We start from the raw sequence: 13,870 nt of genomic DNA, 5'->3' as shown, positions 1-13,870 counted from the left end.
TACACTAGATGGATGTGATGGAATGTACTGTCGTCCCTACATTTCAAGAAGAAGTAAGAATTGCAGTTGCAACAAAGCCTTGCTTGCCTACAAAGAGAGCAGCAATTTGGATTTGTTACTATGTTACCTAGAAGAATAACAAACTGTGCAAGGATGGAGGTTGTAGGAGCAAGGAGAAGTTGTCTGTAAAGTTGGTGGATGCCTATTTTCCATTTTGCAGTCCCTTGTCTCCCTCTTGTGGCCTCCTGGAGGCAACTAGCTGTGCAAAAAAAAGACAGCCTGGCGGCCGGCTGTTGCAGTGTTGCCCTCTCAGGCAACACTGAGTGACTGACTGAGCCTCACCGTCTTATATAAAGTTCAGACGGAACTTTGCACGTGTCATAGTGGAGCCCTCAGGATTCCAGAGCCAGCTTTCTGACATCATAATGGGGCCTCAGAGATAAAAGCCTGGGCCCAGGCAGTGTTGGTCAGTGCTGCTCAGCAGGCAGCACTGGACTGGACTGGATTACAGCTGATACAAGGTGTGAAGGAACAAGGGGTGGCTGTGGGCATGCACTTGCTGCCGCTGCCAGTGTTTATCTGCATGGCAGCAGGGCATTTGGGCGTTGCCAGGAAGGCGTTTTTATGTAGATTCCTCCTCTTTCAGCACTGCATTGTGGTGCAAGCAAAAGAAGCAAATCCTGTCTGGCTTCCTCTCCGGCCTTTATTCACCTCCCGTGTAGCTGTGAGTGTGTGAGCCTGCAGGGCCCCATGGAATTGCCTAGAAGTAGGCTGAATCGCTGCAAGGGCTGAACAGCAGTATCGGGCAGGCTCGGGCAACGCGCGGCCCGTTCGGGTTATCGCTTCTCGGCCTTTTGGCTAAGATCAAGTGTAGTATCTGTTCTTATCAGTTTAATATCTGATACGTCCCCTATCTGGGGACCATATATTAAATGGATTTTTAGAACAGGGAGATGGAAATAGAGCTTGCTCTGTCCACTCCACGCATTGACCTGGTATTGCAGTATTTCCAGGACCGGAGCACCCTTTCCTTATGTGTTGACTAAAAGCAGATTCCAAAAGTGTTTTTTGTCTTTGCTATTGTTTCTGTCTTTCTGAAGGGATCTCCCCTTTTAATCCCATTATTTCAACACCTGTTGGACAATGCATGAGTGATAATGAGCTCATTGATTAAATGCAATTAATGAATAGATTGCCACCTCTTGTTGTGTGTCGTCTGTGTTTCTGTGTTTCCGGCATTTCACATTGGAACACCTCATTCACCTTCCTTGTCTTCTCTCCGCCCTCCCTTTTAGGTAAGTTAAAGAGCTGCACCTGAGCCAGCCACTGATTGATTGATTGATTGATTGATTGATTGATTGATTGATTGATTGATTGATTGATGCAGCACAACAGTCAAATAGTGGAGTGGAGTAGGGGAACAGCAAACAGCCAATAAAGCAGCCCGCCCGCTCGCCTGCCCGCCACAATGGACCTACCTGTGTACACTAGATGGATGTGATGGAATGTACTGTCGTCCCTACATTTCAAGAAGAAGTAAGAATTGCAGTTGCAACAAAGCCTTGCTTGCCTACAAAGAGAGCAGCAATTTGGATTTGTTACTATGTTACCTAGAAGAATAACAAACTGTGCAAGGATGGAGGTTGTAGGAGCAAGGAGAAGTTGTCTGTAAAGTTGGTGGATGCCTATTTTCCATTTTGCAGTCCCTTGTCTCCCTCTTGTGGCCTCCTGGAGGCAACTAGCTGTGCAAAAAAAAGACAGCCTGGCGGCCGGCTGTTGCAGTGTTGCCCTCTCAGGCAACACTGAGTGACTGACTGAGCCTCACCGTCTTATATAAAGTTCAGACGGAACTTTGCACGTGTCATAGTGGAGCCCTCAGGATTCCAGAGCCAGCTTTCTGACATCATAATGGGGCCTCAGAGATAAAAGCCTGGGCCCAGGCAGTGTTGGTCAGTGCTGCTCAGCAGGCAGCACTGGACTGGACTGGATTACAGCTGATACAAGGTGTGAAGGAACAAGGGGTGGCTGTGGGCATGCACTTGCTGCCGCTGCCAGTGTTTATCTGCATGGCAGCAGGGCATTTGGGCGTTGCCAGGAAGGCGTTTTTATGTAGATTCCTCCTCTTTCAGCACTGCATTGTGGTGCAAGCAAAAGAAGCAAATCCTGTCTGGCTTCCTCTCCGGCCTTTATTCACCTCCCGTGTAGCTGTGAGTGTGTGAGCCTGCAGGGCCCCATGGAATTGCCTAGAAGTAGGCTGAATCGCTGCAAGGGCTGAACAGCAGTATCGGGCAGGCTCGGGCAACGCGCGGCCCGTTCGGGTTATCGCTTCTCGGCCTTTTGGCTAAGATCAAGTGTAGTATCTGTTCTTATCAGTTTAATATCTGATACGTCCCCTATCTGGGGACCATATATTAAATGGATTTTTAGAACAGGGAGATGGAAATAGAGCTTGCTCTGTCCACTCCACGCATTGACCTGGTATTGCAGTATTTCCAGGACCGGTGCACCCTTTCCTTATGTGTTGACTAAAAGCAGATTCCAAAAGTGTTTTTTGTCTTTGCTATTGTTTCTGTCTTTCTGAAGGGATCTCCCCTTTTAATCCCATTATTTCAACACCTGTTGGACAATGCATGAGTGATAATGAGCTCATTGATTAAATGCAATTAATGAATAGATTGCCACCTCTTGTTGTGTGTCGTCTGTGTTTCTGTGTTTCCGGCATTTCACATTGGAACACCTCATTCACCTTCCTTGTCTTCTCTCCGCCCTCCCTTTTAGGTAAGTTAAAGAGCTGCACCTGAGCCAGCCACTGATTGATTGATTGATTGATTGATTGATTGATTGATTGATTGATTGATGCAGCACAACAGTCAAATAGTGGAGTGGAGTAGGGGAACAGCAAACAGCCAATAAAGCAGCCCGCCCGCCACAATGGACCTACCTGTGTACACTAGATGGATGTGATGGAATGTACTGTCGTCCCTACATTTCAAGAAGAAGTAAGAATTGCAGTTGCAACAAAGCCTTGCTTGCCTACAAAGAGAGCAGCAATTTGGATTTGTTACTATGTTACCTAGAAGAATAACAAACTGTGCAAGGATGGAGGTTGTAGGAGCAAGGAGAAGTTGTCTGTAAAGTTGGTGGATGCCTATTTTCCATTTTGCAGTCCCTTGTCTCCCTCTTGTGGCCTCCTGGAGGCAACTAGCTGTGCAAAAAAAAGACAGCCTGGCGGCCGGCTGTTGCAGTGTTGCCCTCTCAGGCAACACTGAGTGACTGACTGAGCCTCACCGTCTTATATAAAGTTCAGACGGAACTTTGCACGTGTCATAGTGGAGCCCTCAGGATTCCAGAGCCAGCTTTCTGACATCATAATGGGGCCTCAGAGATAAAAGCCTAGGCCCAGGCAGTGTTGGTCAGTGCTGCTCAGCAGGCAGCACTGGACTGGACTGGATTACAGCTGATACAAGGTGTGAAGGAACAAGGGGTGGCTGTGGGCATGCACTTGCTGCCGCTGCCAGTGTTTATCTGCATGGCAGCAGGGCATTTGGGCGTTGCCAGGAAGGCGTTTTTATGTAGATTCCTCCTCTTTCAGCACTGCATTGTGGTGCAAGCAAAAGAAGCAAATCCTGTCTGGCTTCCTCTCCGGCCTTTATTCACCTCCCGTGTAGCTGTGAGTGTGTGAGCCTGCAGGGCCCCATGGAATTGCCTAGAAGTAGGCTGAATCGCTGCAAGGGCTGAACAGCAGTATCGGGCAGGCTCGGGCAACGCGCGGCCCGTTCGGGTTATCGCTTCTCGGCCTTTTGGCTAAGATCAAGTGTAGTATCTGTTCTTATCAGTTTAATATCTGATACGTCCCCTATCTGGGGACCATATATTAAATGGATTTTTAGAACAGGGAGATGGAAATAGAGCTTGCTCTGTCCACTCCACGCATTGACCTGGTATTGCAGTATTTCCAGGACCGGTGCACCCTTTCCTTATGTGTTGACTAAAAGCAGATTCCAAAAGTGTTTTTTGTCTTTGCTATTGTTTCTGTCTTTCTGAAGGGATCTCCCCTTTTAATCCCATTATTTCAACACCTGTTGGACAATGCATGAGTGATAATGAGCTCATTGATTAAATGCAATTAATGAATAGATTGCCACCTCTTGTTGTGTGTCGTCTGTGTTTCTGTGTTTCCGGCATTTCACATTGGAACACCTCATTCACCTTCCTTGTCTTCTCTCCGCCCTCCCTTTTAGGTAAGTTAAAGAGCTGCACCTGAGCCAGCCACTGATTGATTGATTGATTGATTAATTGATTGATTGATTGATTGATTGATTGATTGATTGATTGATGCAGCACAACAGTCAAATAGTGGAGTGGAGTAGGGGAACAGCAAACAGCCAATAAAGCAGCCCGCCCGCTCGCCTGCCCGCCACAATGGACCTACCTGTGTACACTAGATGGATGTGATGGAATGTACTGTCGTCCCTACATTTCAAGAAGAAGTAAGAATTGCAGTTGCAACAAAGCCTTGCTTGCCTACAAAGAGAGCAGCAATTTGGATTTGTTACTATGTTACCTAGAAGAATAACAAACTGTGCAAGGATGGAGGTTGTAGGAGCAAGGAGAAGTTGTCTGTAAAGTTGGTGGATGCCTATTTTCCATTTTGCAGTCCCTTGTCTCCCTCTTGTGGCCTCCTGGAGGCAACTAGCTGTGCAAAAAAAAGACAGCCTGGCGGCCGGCTGTTGCAGTGTTGCCCTCTCAGGCAACACTGAGTGACTGACTGAGCCTCACCGTCTTATATAAAGTTCAGACGGAACTTTGCACGTGTCATAGTGGAGCCCTCAGGATTCCAGAGCCAGCTTTCTGACATCATAATGGGGCCTCAGAGATAAAAGCCTGGGCCCAGGCAGTGTTGGTCAGTGCTGCTCAGCAGGCAGCACTGGACTGGACTGGATTACAGCTGATACAAGGTGTGAAGGAACAAGGGGTGGCTGTGGGCATGCACTTGCTGCCGCTGCCAGTGTTTATCTGCATGGCAGCAGGGCATTTGGGCGTTGCCAGGAAGGCGTTTTTATGTAGATTCCTCCTCTTTCAGCACTGCATTGTGGTGCAAGCAAAAGAAGCAAATCCTGTCTGGCTTCCTCTCCGGCCTTTATTCACCTCCCGTGTAGCTGTGAGTGTGTGAGCCTGCAGGGCCCCATGGAATTGCCTAGAAGTAGGCTGAATCGCTGCAAGGGCTGAACAGCAGTATCGGGCAGGCTCGGGCAACGCGCGGCCCGTTCGGGTTATCGCTTCTCGGCCTTTTGGCTAAGATCAAGTGTAGTATCTGTTCTTATCAGTTTAATATCTGATACGTCCCCTATCTGGGGACCATATATTAAATGGATTTTTAGAACAGGGAGATGGAAATAGAGCTTGCTCTGTCCACTCCACGCATTGACCTGGTATTGCAGTATTTCCAGGACCGGTGCACCCTTTCCTTATGTGTTGACTAAAAGCAGATTCCAAAAGTGTTTTTTGTCTTTGCTATTGTTTCTGTCTTTCTGAAGGGATCTCCCCTTTTAATCCCATTATTTCAACACCTGTTGGACAATGCATGAGTGATAATGAGCTCATTGATTAAATGCAATTAATGAATAGATTGCCACCTCTTGTTGTGTGTCGTCTGTGTTTCTGTGTTTCCGGCATTTCACATTGGAACACCTCATTCACCTTCCTTGTCTTCTCTCCGCCCTCCCTTTTAGGTAAGTTAAAGAGCTGCACCTGAGCCAGCCACTGATTGATTGATTGATTGATTGATTGATTGATTGATTGATTGATGCAGCACAACAGTCAAATAGTGGAGTGGAGTAGGGGAACAGCAAACAGCCAATAAAGCAGCCCGCCCGCTCGCCTGCCCGCCACAATGGACCTACCTGTGTACACTAGATGGATGTGATGGAATGTACTGTCGTCCCTACATTTCAAGAAGAAGTAAGAATTGCAGTTGCAACAAAGCCTTGCTTGCCTACAAAGAGAGCAGCAATTTGGATTTGTTACTATGTTACCTAGAAGAATAACAAACTGTGCAAGGATGGAGGTTGTAGGAGCAAGGAGAAGTTGTCTGTAAAGTTGGTGGATGCCTATTTTCCATTTTGCAGTCCCTTGTCTCCCTCTTGTGGCCTCCTGGAGGCAACTAGCTGTGCAAAAAAAAGACAGCCTGGCGGCCGGCTGTTGCAGTGTTGCCCTCTCAGGCAACACTGAGTGACTGACTGAGCCTCACCGTCTTATATAAAGTTCAGACGGAACTTTGCACGTGTCATAGTGGAGCCCTCAGGATTCCAGAGCCAGCTTTCTGACATCATAATGGGGCCTCAGAGATAAAAGCCTGGGCCCAGGCAGTGTTGGTCAGTGCTGCTCAGCAGGCAGCACTGGACTGGACTGGATTACAGCTGATACAAGGTGTGAAGGAACAAGGGGTGGCTGTGGGCATGCACTTGCTGCCGCTGCCAGTGTTTATCTGCATGGCAGCAGGGCATTTGGGCGTTGCCAGGAAGGCGTTTTTATGTAGATTCCTCCTCTTTCAGCACTGCATTGTGGTGCAAGCAAAAGAAGCAAATCCTGTCTGGCTTCCTCTCCGGCCTTTATTCACCTCCCGTGTAGCTGTGAGTGTGTGAGCCTGCAGGGCCCCATGGAATTGCCTAGAAGTAGGCTGAATCGCTGCAAGGGCTGAACAGCAGTATCGGGCAGGCTCGGGCAACGCGCGGCCCGTTCGGGTTATCGCTTCTCGGCCTTTTGGCTAAGATCAAGTGTAGTATCTGTTCTTATCAGTTTAATATCTGATACGTCCCCTATCTGGGGACCATATATTAAATGGATTTTTAGAACAGGGAGATGGAAATAGAGCTTGCTCTGTCCACTCCACGCATTGACCTGGTATTGCAGTATTTCCAGGACCGGTGCACCCTTTCCTTATGTGTTGACTAAAAGCAGATTCCAAAAGTGTTTTTTGTCTTTGCTATTGTTTCTGTCTTTCTGAAGGGATCTCCCCTTTTAATCCCATTATTTCAACACCTGTTGGACAATGCATGAGTGATAATGAGCTCATTGATTAAATGCAATTAATGAATAGATTGCCACCTCTTGTTGTGTGTCGTCTGTGTTTCTGTGTTTCCGGCATTTCACATTGGAACACCTCATTCACCTTCCTTGTCTTCTCTCCGCCCTCCCTTTTAGGTAAGTTAAAGAGCTGCACCTGAGCCAGCCACTGATTGATTGATTGATTGATTGATTAATTGATTGATTGATTGATTGATTGATTGATTGATTGATTGATTGATTGATGCAGCACAACAGTCAAATAGTGGAGTGGAGTAGGGGAACAGCAAACAGCCAATAAAGCAGCCCGCCCGCTCGCCTGCCCGCCACAATGGACCTACCTGTGTACACTAGATGGATGTGATGGAATGTACTGTCGTCCCTACATTTCAAGAAGAAGTAAGAATTGCAGTTGCAACAAAGCCTTGCTTGCCTACAAAGAGAGCAGCAATTTGGATTTGTTACTATGTTACCTAGAAGAATAACAAACTGTGCAAGGATGGAGGTTGTAGGAGCAAGGAGAAGTTGTCTGTAAAGTTGGTGGATGCCTATTTTCCATTTTGCAGTCCCTTGTCTCCCTCTTGTGGCCTCCTGGAGGCAACTAGCTGTGCAAAAAAAAGACAGCCTGGCGGCCGGCTGTTGCAGTGTTGCCCTCTCAGGCAACACTGAGTGACTGACTGAGCCTCACCGTCTTATATAAAGTTCAGACGGAACTTTGCACGTGTCATAGTGGAGCCCTCAGGATTCCAGAGCCAGCTTTCTGACATCATAATGGGGCCTCAGAGATAAAAGCCTGGGCCCAGGCAGTGTTGGTCAGTGCTGCTCAGCAGGCAGCACTGGACTGGACTGGATTACAGCTGATACAAGGTGTGAAGGAACAAGGGGTGGCTGTGGGCATGCACTTGCTGCCGCTGCCAGTGTTTATCTGCATGGCAGCAGGGCATTTGGGCGTTGCCAGGAAGGCGTTTTTATGTAGATTCCTCCTCTTTCAGCACTGCATTGTGGTGCAAGCAAAAGAAGCAAATCCTGTCTGGCTTCCTCTCCGGCCTTTATTCACCTCCCGTGTAGCTGTGAGTGTGTGAGCCTGCAGGGCCCCATGGAATTGCCTAGAAGTAGGCTGAATCGCTGCAAGGGCTGAACAGCAGTATCGGGCAGGCTCGGGCAACGCGCGGCCCGTTCGGGTTATCGCTTCTCGGCCTTTTGGCTAAGATCAAGTGTAGTATCTGTTCTTATCAGTTTAATATCTGATACGTCCCCTATCTGGGGACCATATATTAAATGGATTTTTAGAACAGGGAGATGGAAATAGAGCTTGCTCTGTCCACTCCACGCATTGACCTGGTATTGCAGTATTTCCAGGACCGGTGCACCCTTTCCTTATGTGTTGACTAAAAGCAGATTCCAAAAGTGTTTTTTGTCTTTGCTATTGTTTCTGTCTTTCTGAAGGGATCTCCCCTTTTAATCCCATTATTTCAACACCTGTTGGACAATGCATGAGTGATAATGAGCTCATTGATTGAATGCAATTAATGAATAGATTGCCACCTCTTGTTGTGTGTCGTCTGTGTTTCTGTGTTTCCGGCATTTCACATTGGAACACCTCATTCACCTTCCTTGTCTTCTCTCCGCCCTCCCTTTTAGGTAAGTTAAAGAGCTGCACCTGAGCCAGCCACTGATTGATTGATTGATTGATTGATTGATTGATTGATTGATGCAGCACAACAGTCAAATAGTGGAGTGGAGTAGGGGAACAGCAAACAGCCAATAAAGCAGCCCGCCCGCTCGCCTGCCCGCCACAATGGACCTACCTGTGTACACTAGATGGATGTGATGGAATGTACTGTCGTCCCTACATTTCAAGAAGAAGTAAGAATTGCAGTTGCAACAAAGCCTTGCTTGCCTACAAAGAGAGCAGCAATTTGGATTTGTTACTATGTTACCTAGAAGAATAACAAACTGTGCAAGGATGGAGGTTGTAGGAGCAAGGAGAAGTTGTCTGTAAAGTTGGTGGATGCCTATTTTCCATTTTGCAGTCCCTTGTCTCCCTCTTGTGGCCTCCTGGAGGCAACTAGCTGTGCAAAAAAAAGACAGCCTGGCGGCCGGCTGTTGCAGTGTTGCCCTCTCAGGCAACACTGAGTGACTGACTGAGCCTCACCGTCTTATATAAAGTTCAGACGGAACTTTGCACGTGTCATAGTGGAGCCCTCAGGATTCCAGAGCCAGCTTTCTGACATCATAATGGGGCCTCAGAGATAAAAGCCTGGGCCCAGGCAGTGTTGGTCAGTGCTGCTCAGCAGGCAGCACTGGACTGGACTGGATTACAGCTGATACAAGGTGTGAAGGAACAAGGGGTGGCTGTGGGCATGCACTTGCTGCCGCTGCCAGTGTTTATCTGCATGGCAGCAGGGCATTTGGGCGTTGCCAGGAAGGCGTTTTTATGTAGATTCCTCCTCTTTCAGCACTGCATTGTGGTGCAAGCAAAAGAAGCAAATCCTGTCTGGCTTCCTCTCCGGCCTTTATTCACCTCCCGTGTAGCTGTGAGTGTGTGAGCCTGCAGGGCCCCATGGAATTGCCTAGAAGTAGGCTGAATCGCTGCAAGGGCTGAACAGCAGTATCGGGCAGGCTCGGGCAACGCGCGGCCCGTTCGGGTTATCGCTTCTCGGCCTTTTGGCTAAGATCAAGTGTAGTATCTGTTCTTATCAGTTTAATATCTGATACGTCCCCTATCTGGGGACCATATATTAAATGGATTTTTAGAACAGGGAGATGGAAATAGAGCTTGCTCTGTCCACTCCACGCATTGACCTGGTATTGCAGTATTTCCAGGACCGGTGCACCCTTTCCTTATGTGTTGACTAAAAGCAGATTCCAAAAGTGTTTTTTGTCTTTGCTATTGTTTCTGTCTTTCTGAAGGGATCTCCCCTTTTAATCCCATTATTTCAACACCTGTTGGACAATGCATGAGTGATAATGAGCTAATTGATTAAATGCAATTAATGAATAGATTGCCACCTCTTGTTGTGTGTCGTCTGTGTTTCTGTGTTTCCGGCATTTCACATTGGAACACCTCATTCACCTTCCTTGTCTTCTCTCCGCCCTCCCTTTTAGGTAAGTTAAAGAGCTGCACCTGAGCCAGCCACTGATTGATTGATTGATTGATTGATTGATTGATTGATTGATTGATTGATTGATTGATTGATGCAGCACAACAGTCAAATAGTGGAGTGGAGTAGGGGAACAGCAAACAGCCAATAAAGCAGCCCGCCCGCTCGCCTGCCCGCCACAATGGACCTACCTGTGTACACTAGATGGATGTGATGGAATGTACTGTCGTCCCTACATTTCAAGAAGAAGTAAGAATTGCAGTTGCAACAAAGCCTTGCTTGCCTACAAAGAGAGCAGCAATTTGGATTTGTTACTATGTTACCTAGAAGAATAACAAACTGTGCAAGGATGGAGGTTGTAGGAGCAAGGAGAAGTTGTCTGTAAAGTTGGTGGATGCCTATTTTCCATTTTGCAGTCCCTTGTCTCCCTCTTGTGGCCTCCTGGAGGCAACTAGCTGTGCAAAAAAAAGACAGCCTGGCGGCCGGCTGTTGCAGTGTTGCCCTCTCAGGCAACACTGAGTGACTGACTGAGCCTCACCGTCTTATATAAAGTTCAGACGGAACTTTGCACGTGTCATAGTGGAGCCCTCAGGATTCCAGAGCCAGCTTTCTGACATCATAATGGGGCCTCAGAGATAAAAGCCTGGGCCCAGGCAGTGTTGGTCAGTGCTGCTCAGCAGGCAGCACTGGACTGGACTGGATTACAGCTCATACAAGGTGTGAAGGAACAAGGGGTGGCTGTGGGCATGCACTTGCTGCCGCTGCCAGTGTTTATCTGCATGGCAGCAGGGCATTTGGGCGTTGCCAGGAAGGCGTTTTTATGTAGATTCCTCCTCTTTCAGCACTGCATTGTGGTGCAAGCAAAAGAAGCAAATCCTGTCTGGCTTCCTCTCCGGCCTTTATTCACCTCCCGTGTAGCTGTGAGTGTGTGAGCCTGCAGGGCCCCATGGAATTGCCTAGAAGTAGGCTGAATCGCTGCAAGGGCTGAACAGCAGTATCGGGCAGGCTCGGGCAACGCGCGGCCCGTTCGGGTTATCGCTTCTCGGCCTTTTGGCTAAGATCAAGTGTAGTATCTGTTCTTATCAGTTTAATATCTGATACGTCCCCTATCTGGGGACCATATATTAAATGGATTTTTAGAACAGGGAGATGGAAATAGAGCTTGCTCTGTCCACTCCACGCATTGACCTGGTATTGCAGTATTTCCAGGACCGGAGCACCCTTTCCTTATGTGTTGACTAAAAGCAGATTCCAAAAGTGTTTTTTGTCTTTGCTATTGTTTCTGTCTTTCTGAAGGGATCTCCCCTTTTAATCCCATTATTTCAACACCTGTTGGACAATGCATGAGTGATAATGAGCTCATTGATTAAATGCAATTAATGAATAGATTGCCACCTCTTGTTGTGTGTCGTCTGTGTTTCTGTGTTTCCGGCATTTCACATTGGAACACCTCATTCACCTTCCTTGTCTTCTCTCCGCCCTCCCTTTTAGGTAAGTTAAAGAGCTGCACCTGAGCCAGCCACTGATTGATTGATTGATTGATTGATTGATTGATTGATGCAGCACAACAGTCAAATAGTGGAGTGGAGTAGGGGAACAGCAAACAGCCAATAAAGCAGCCCGCCCGCTCGCCTGCCCGCCACAATGGACCTACCTGTGTACACTAGATGGATGTGATGGAATGTACTGTCGTCCCTACATTTCAAGAAGAAGTAAGAATTGCAGTTGCAACAAAGCCTTGCTTGCCTACAAAGAGAGCAGCAATTTGGATTTGTTACTATGTTACCTAGAAGAATAACAAACTGTGCAAGGATGGAGGTTGTAGGAGCAAGGAGAAGTTGTCTGTAAAGTTGGTGGATGCCTATTTTCCATTTTGCAGTCCCTTGTCTCCCTCTTGTGGCCTCCTGGAGGCAACTAGCTGTGCAAAAAAAAGACAGCCTGGCGGCCGGCTGTTGCAGTGTTGCCCTCTCAGGCAACACTGAGTGACTGACTGAGCCTCACCGTCTTATATAAAGTTCAGACGGAACTTTGCACGTGTCATAGTGGAGCCCTCAGGATTCCAGAGCCAGCTTTCTGACATCATAATGGGGCCTCAGAGATAAAAGCCTGGGCCCAGGCAGTGTTGGTCAGTGCTGCTCAGCAGGCAGCACTGGACTGGACTGGATTACAGCTGATACAAGGTGTGAAGGAACAAGGGGTGGCTGTGGGCATGCACTTGCTGCCGCTGCCAGTGTTTATCTGCATGGCAGCAGGGCATTTGGGCGTTGCCAGGAAGGCGTTTTTATGTAGATTCCTCCTCTTTCAGCACTGCATTGTGGTGCAAGCAAAAGAAGCAAATCCTGTCTGGCTTCCTCTCCGGCCTTTATTCACCTCCCGTGTAGCTGTGAGTGTGTGAGCCTGCAGGGCCCCATGGAATTGCCTAGAAGTAGGCTGAATCGCTGCAAGGGCTGAACAGCAGTATCGGGCAGGCTCGGGCAACGCGCGGCCCGTTCGGGTTATCGCTTCTCGGCCTTTTGGCTAAGATCAAGTGTAGTATCTGTTCTTATCAGTTTAATATCTGATACGTCCCCTATCTGGGGACCATATATTAAATGGATTTTTAGAACAGGGAGATGGAAATAGAGCTTGCTCTGTCCACTCCACGCATTGACCTGGTATTGCAGTATTTCCAGGACCGGAGCACCCTTTCCTTATGTGTTGACTAAAAGCAGATTCCAAAAGTGTTTTTTGTCTTTGCTATTGTTTCTGTCTTTCTGAAGGGATCTCCCCTTTTAATCCCATTATTTCAACACCTGTTGGACAATGCATGAGTGATAATGAGCTCATTGATTAAATGCAATTAATGAATAGATTGCCACCTCTTGTTGTGTGTCGTCTGTGTTTCTGTGTTTCCGGCATTTCACATTGGAACACCTCATTCACCTTCCTTGTCTTCTCTCCGCCCTCCCTTTTAGGTAAGTTAAAGAGCTGCACCTGAGCCAGCCACTGATTGATTGATTGATTGATTGATTGATTGATTGATTGATTGATTGATTGATTGATTGATTGATTGATTGATGCAGCACAACAGTCAAATAGTGGAGTGGAGTAGGGGAACAGCAAACAGCCAATAAAGCAGCCCGCCCGCTCGCCTGCCCGCCACAATGGACCTACCTGTGTACACTAGATGGATGTGATGGAATGTACTGTCGTCCCTACATTTCAAGAAGAAGTAAGAATTGCATTTGCAACAAAGCCTTGCTTGCCTACAAAGAGAGCAGCAATTTGGATTTGTTACTATGTTACCTAGAAGAATAACAAACTGTGCAAGGATGGAGGTTGTAGGAGCAAGGAGAAGTTGTCTGTAAAGTTGGTGGATGCCTATTTTCCATTTTGCAGTCCCTTGTCTCCCTCTTGTGGCCTCCTGGAGGCAACTAGCTGTGCAAAAAAAAGACTGCCTGGCGGCCGGCTGTTGCAGTGTTGCCCTCTCAGGCAACACTGAGTGACTGACTGAGCCTCACCGTCTTATATAAAGTTCAGACGGAACTTTGCACGTGTCATAGTGGAGCCCTCAGGATTCCAGAGCCAGCTTTCTGACATCATAATGGGGCCTCAGAGATAAAAGCCTGGGCCCAGGCAGTGTTGGTCAGTGCTGCTCAGCAGGCAGCACTGGACTGGACTGGATTACAGCTGATACAAGGTGTGAAGGAACAAGGGGTGGC

At 47.7% G+C, this 13,870-nt stretch overlaps 9 non-coding genes across 9 annotated transcripts; all 9 read left to right on the top strand.

Annotated features, from left to right (window-relative positions):
• Positions 1-838: 838 nt before the first annotated feature.
• On the top strand, positions 839-1,029 carry LOC142722097 (U2 spliceosomal RNA). The gene has a single exon (XR_012874426.1). It is a non-coding gene; the product is annotated as a U2 spliceosomal RNA (small nuclear RNA).
• A 1,292-nt stretch (positions 1,030-2,321) lies between these two features.
• Positions 2,322-2,512, top strand: LOC142722090 (U2 spliceosomal RNA). Its single transcript, XR_012874420.1, has one exon. It is a non-coding gene; the product is annotated as a U2 spliceosomal RNA (small nuclear RNA).
• Positions 2,513-3,784: 1,272 nt separating this feature from the next.
• Positions 3,785-3,975, top strand: LOC142722078 (U2 spliceosomal RNA). Its single transcript, XR_012874408.1, has one exon. It is a non-coding gene; the product is annotated as a U2 spliceosomal RNA (small nuclear RNA).
• Positions 3,976-5,275: 1,300 nt separating this feature from the next.
• On the top strand, positions 5,276-5,466 carry LOC142722066 (U2 spliceosomal RNA). Its single transcript, XR_012874396.1, has one exon. It is a non-coding gene; the product is annotated as a U2 spliceosomal RNA (small nuclear RNA).
• A 1,280-nt stretch (positions 5,467-6,746) lies between these two features.
• On the top strand, positions 6,747-6,937 carry LOC142722054 (U2 spliceosomal RNA). Its single transcript, XR_012874384.1, has one exon. It is a non-coding gene; the product is annotated as a U2 spliceosomal RNA (small nuclear RNA).
• Positions 6,938-8,249: 1,312 nt separating this feature from the next.
• LOC142722041 (U2 spliceosomal RNA) lies at positions 8,250-8,440 on the top strand. The gene has a single exon (XR_012874370.1). It is a non-coding gene; the product is annotated as a U2 spliceosomal RNA (small nuclear RNA).
• A 1,276-nt stretch (positions 8,441-9,716) lies between these two features.
• Positions 9,717-9,907, top strand: LOC142722029 (U2 spliceosomal RNA). The gene has a single exon (XR_012874358.1). It is a non-coding gene; the product is annotated as a U2 spliceosomal RNA (small nuclear RNA).
• A 1,296-nt stretch (positions 9,908-11,203) lies between these two features.
• On the top strand, positions 11,204-11,394 carry LOC142722096 (U2 spliceosomal RNA). Its single transcript, XR_012874425.1, has one exon. It is a non-coding gene; the product is annotated as a U2 spliceosomal RNA (small nuclear RNA).
• Positions 11,395-12,666: 1,272 nt separating this feature from the next.
• Positions 12,667-12,857, top strand: LOC142722095 (U2 spliceosomal RNA). Its single transcript, XR_012874424.1, has one exon. It is a non-coding gene; the product is annotated as a U2 spliceosomal RNA (small nuclear RNA).
• The last annotated feature ends 1,013 nt before the right edge of the window (positions 12,858-13,870 follow it).

The sequence above is a fragment of the Rhinoderma darwinii genome, unplaced genomic scaffold (assembly GCF_050947455.1).
Source record: "Rhinoderma darwinii isolate aRhiDar2 unplaced genomic scaffold, aRhiDar2.hap1 Scaffold_530, whole genome shotgun sequence".
In the NCBI taxonomy this organism is placed as follows: Eukaryota; Metazoa; Chordata; class Amphibia; order Anura; family Rhinodermatidae; genus Rhinoderma; species Rhinoderma darwinii.
The sequence above is the reverse complement of the archived record's forward strand: the minus strand, read 5'-3'. Positions and strand labels throughout refer to the sequence as shown.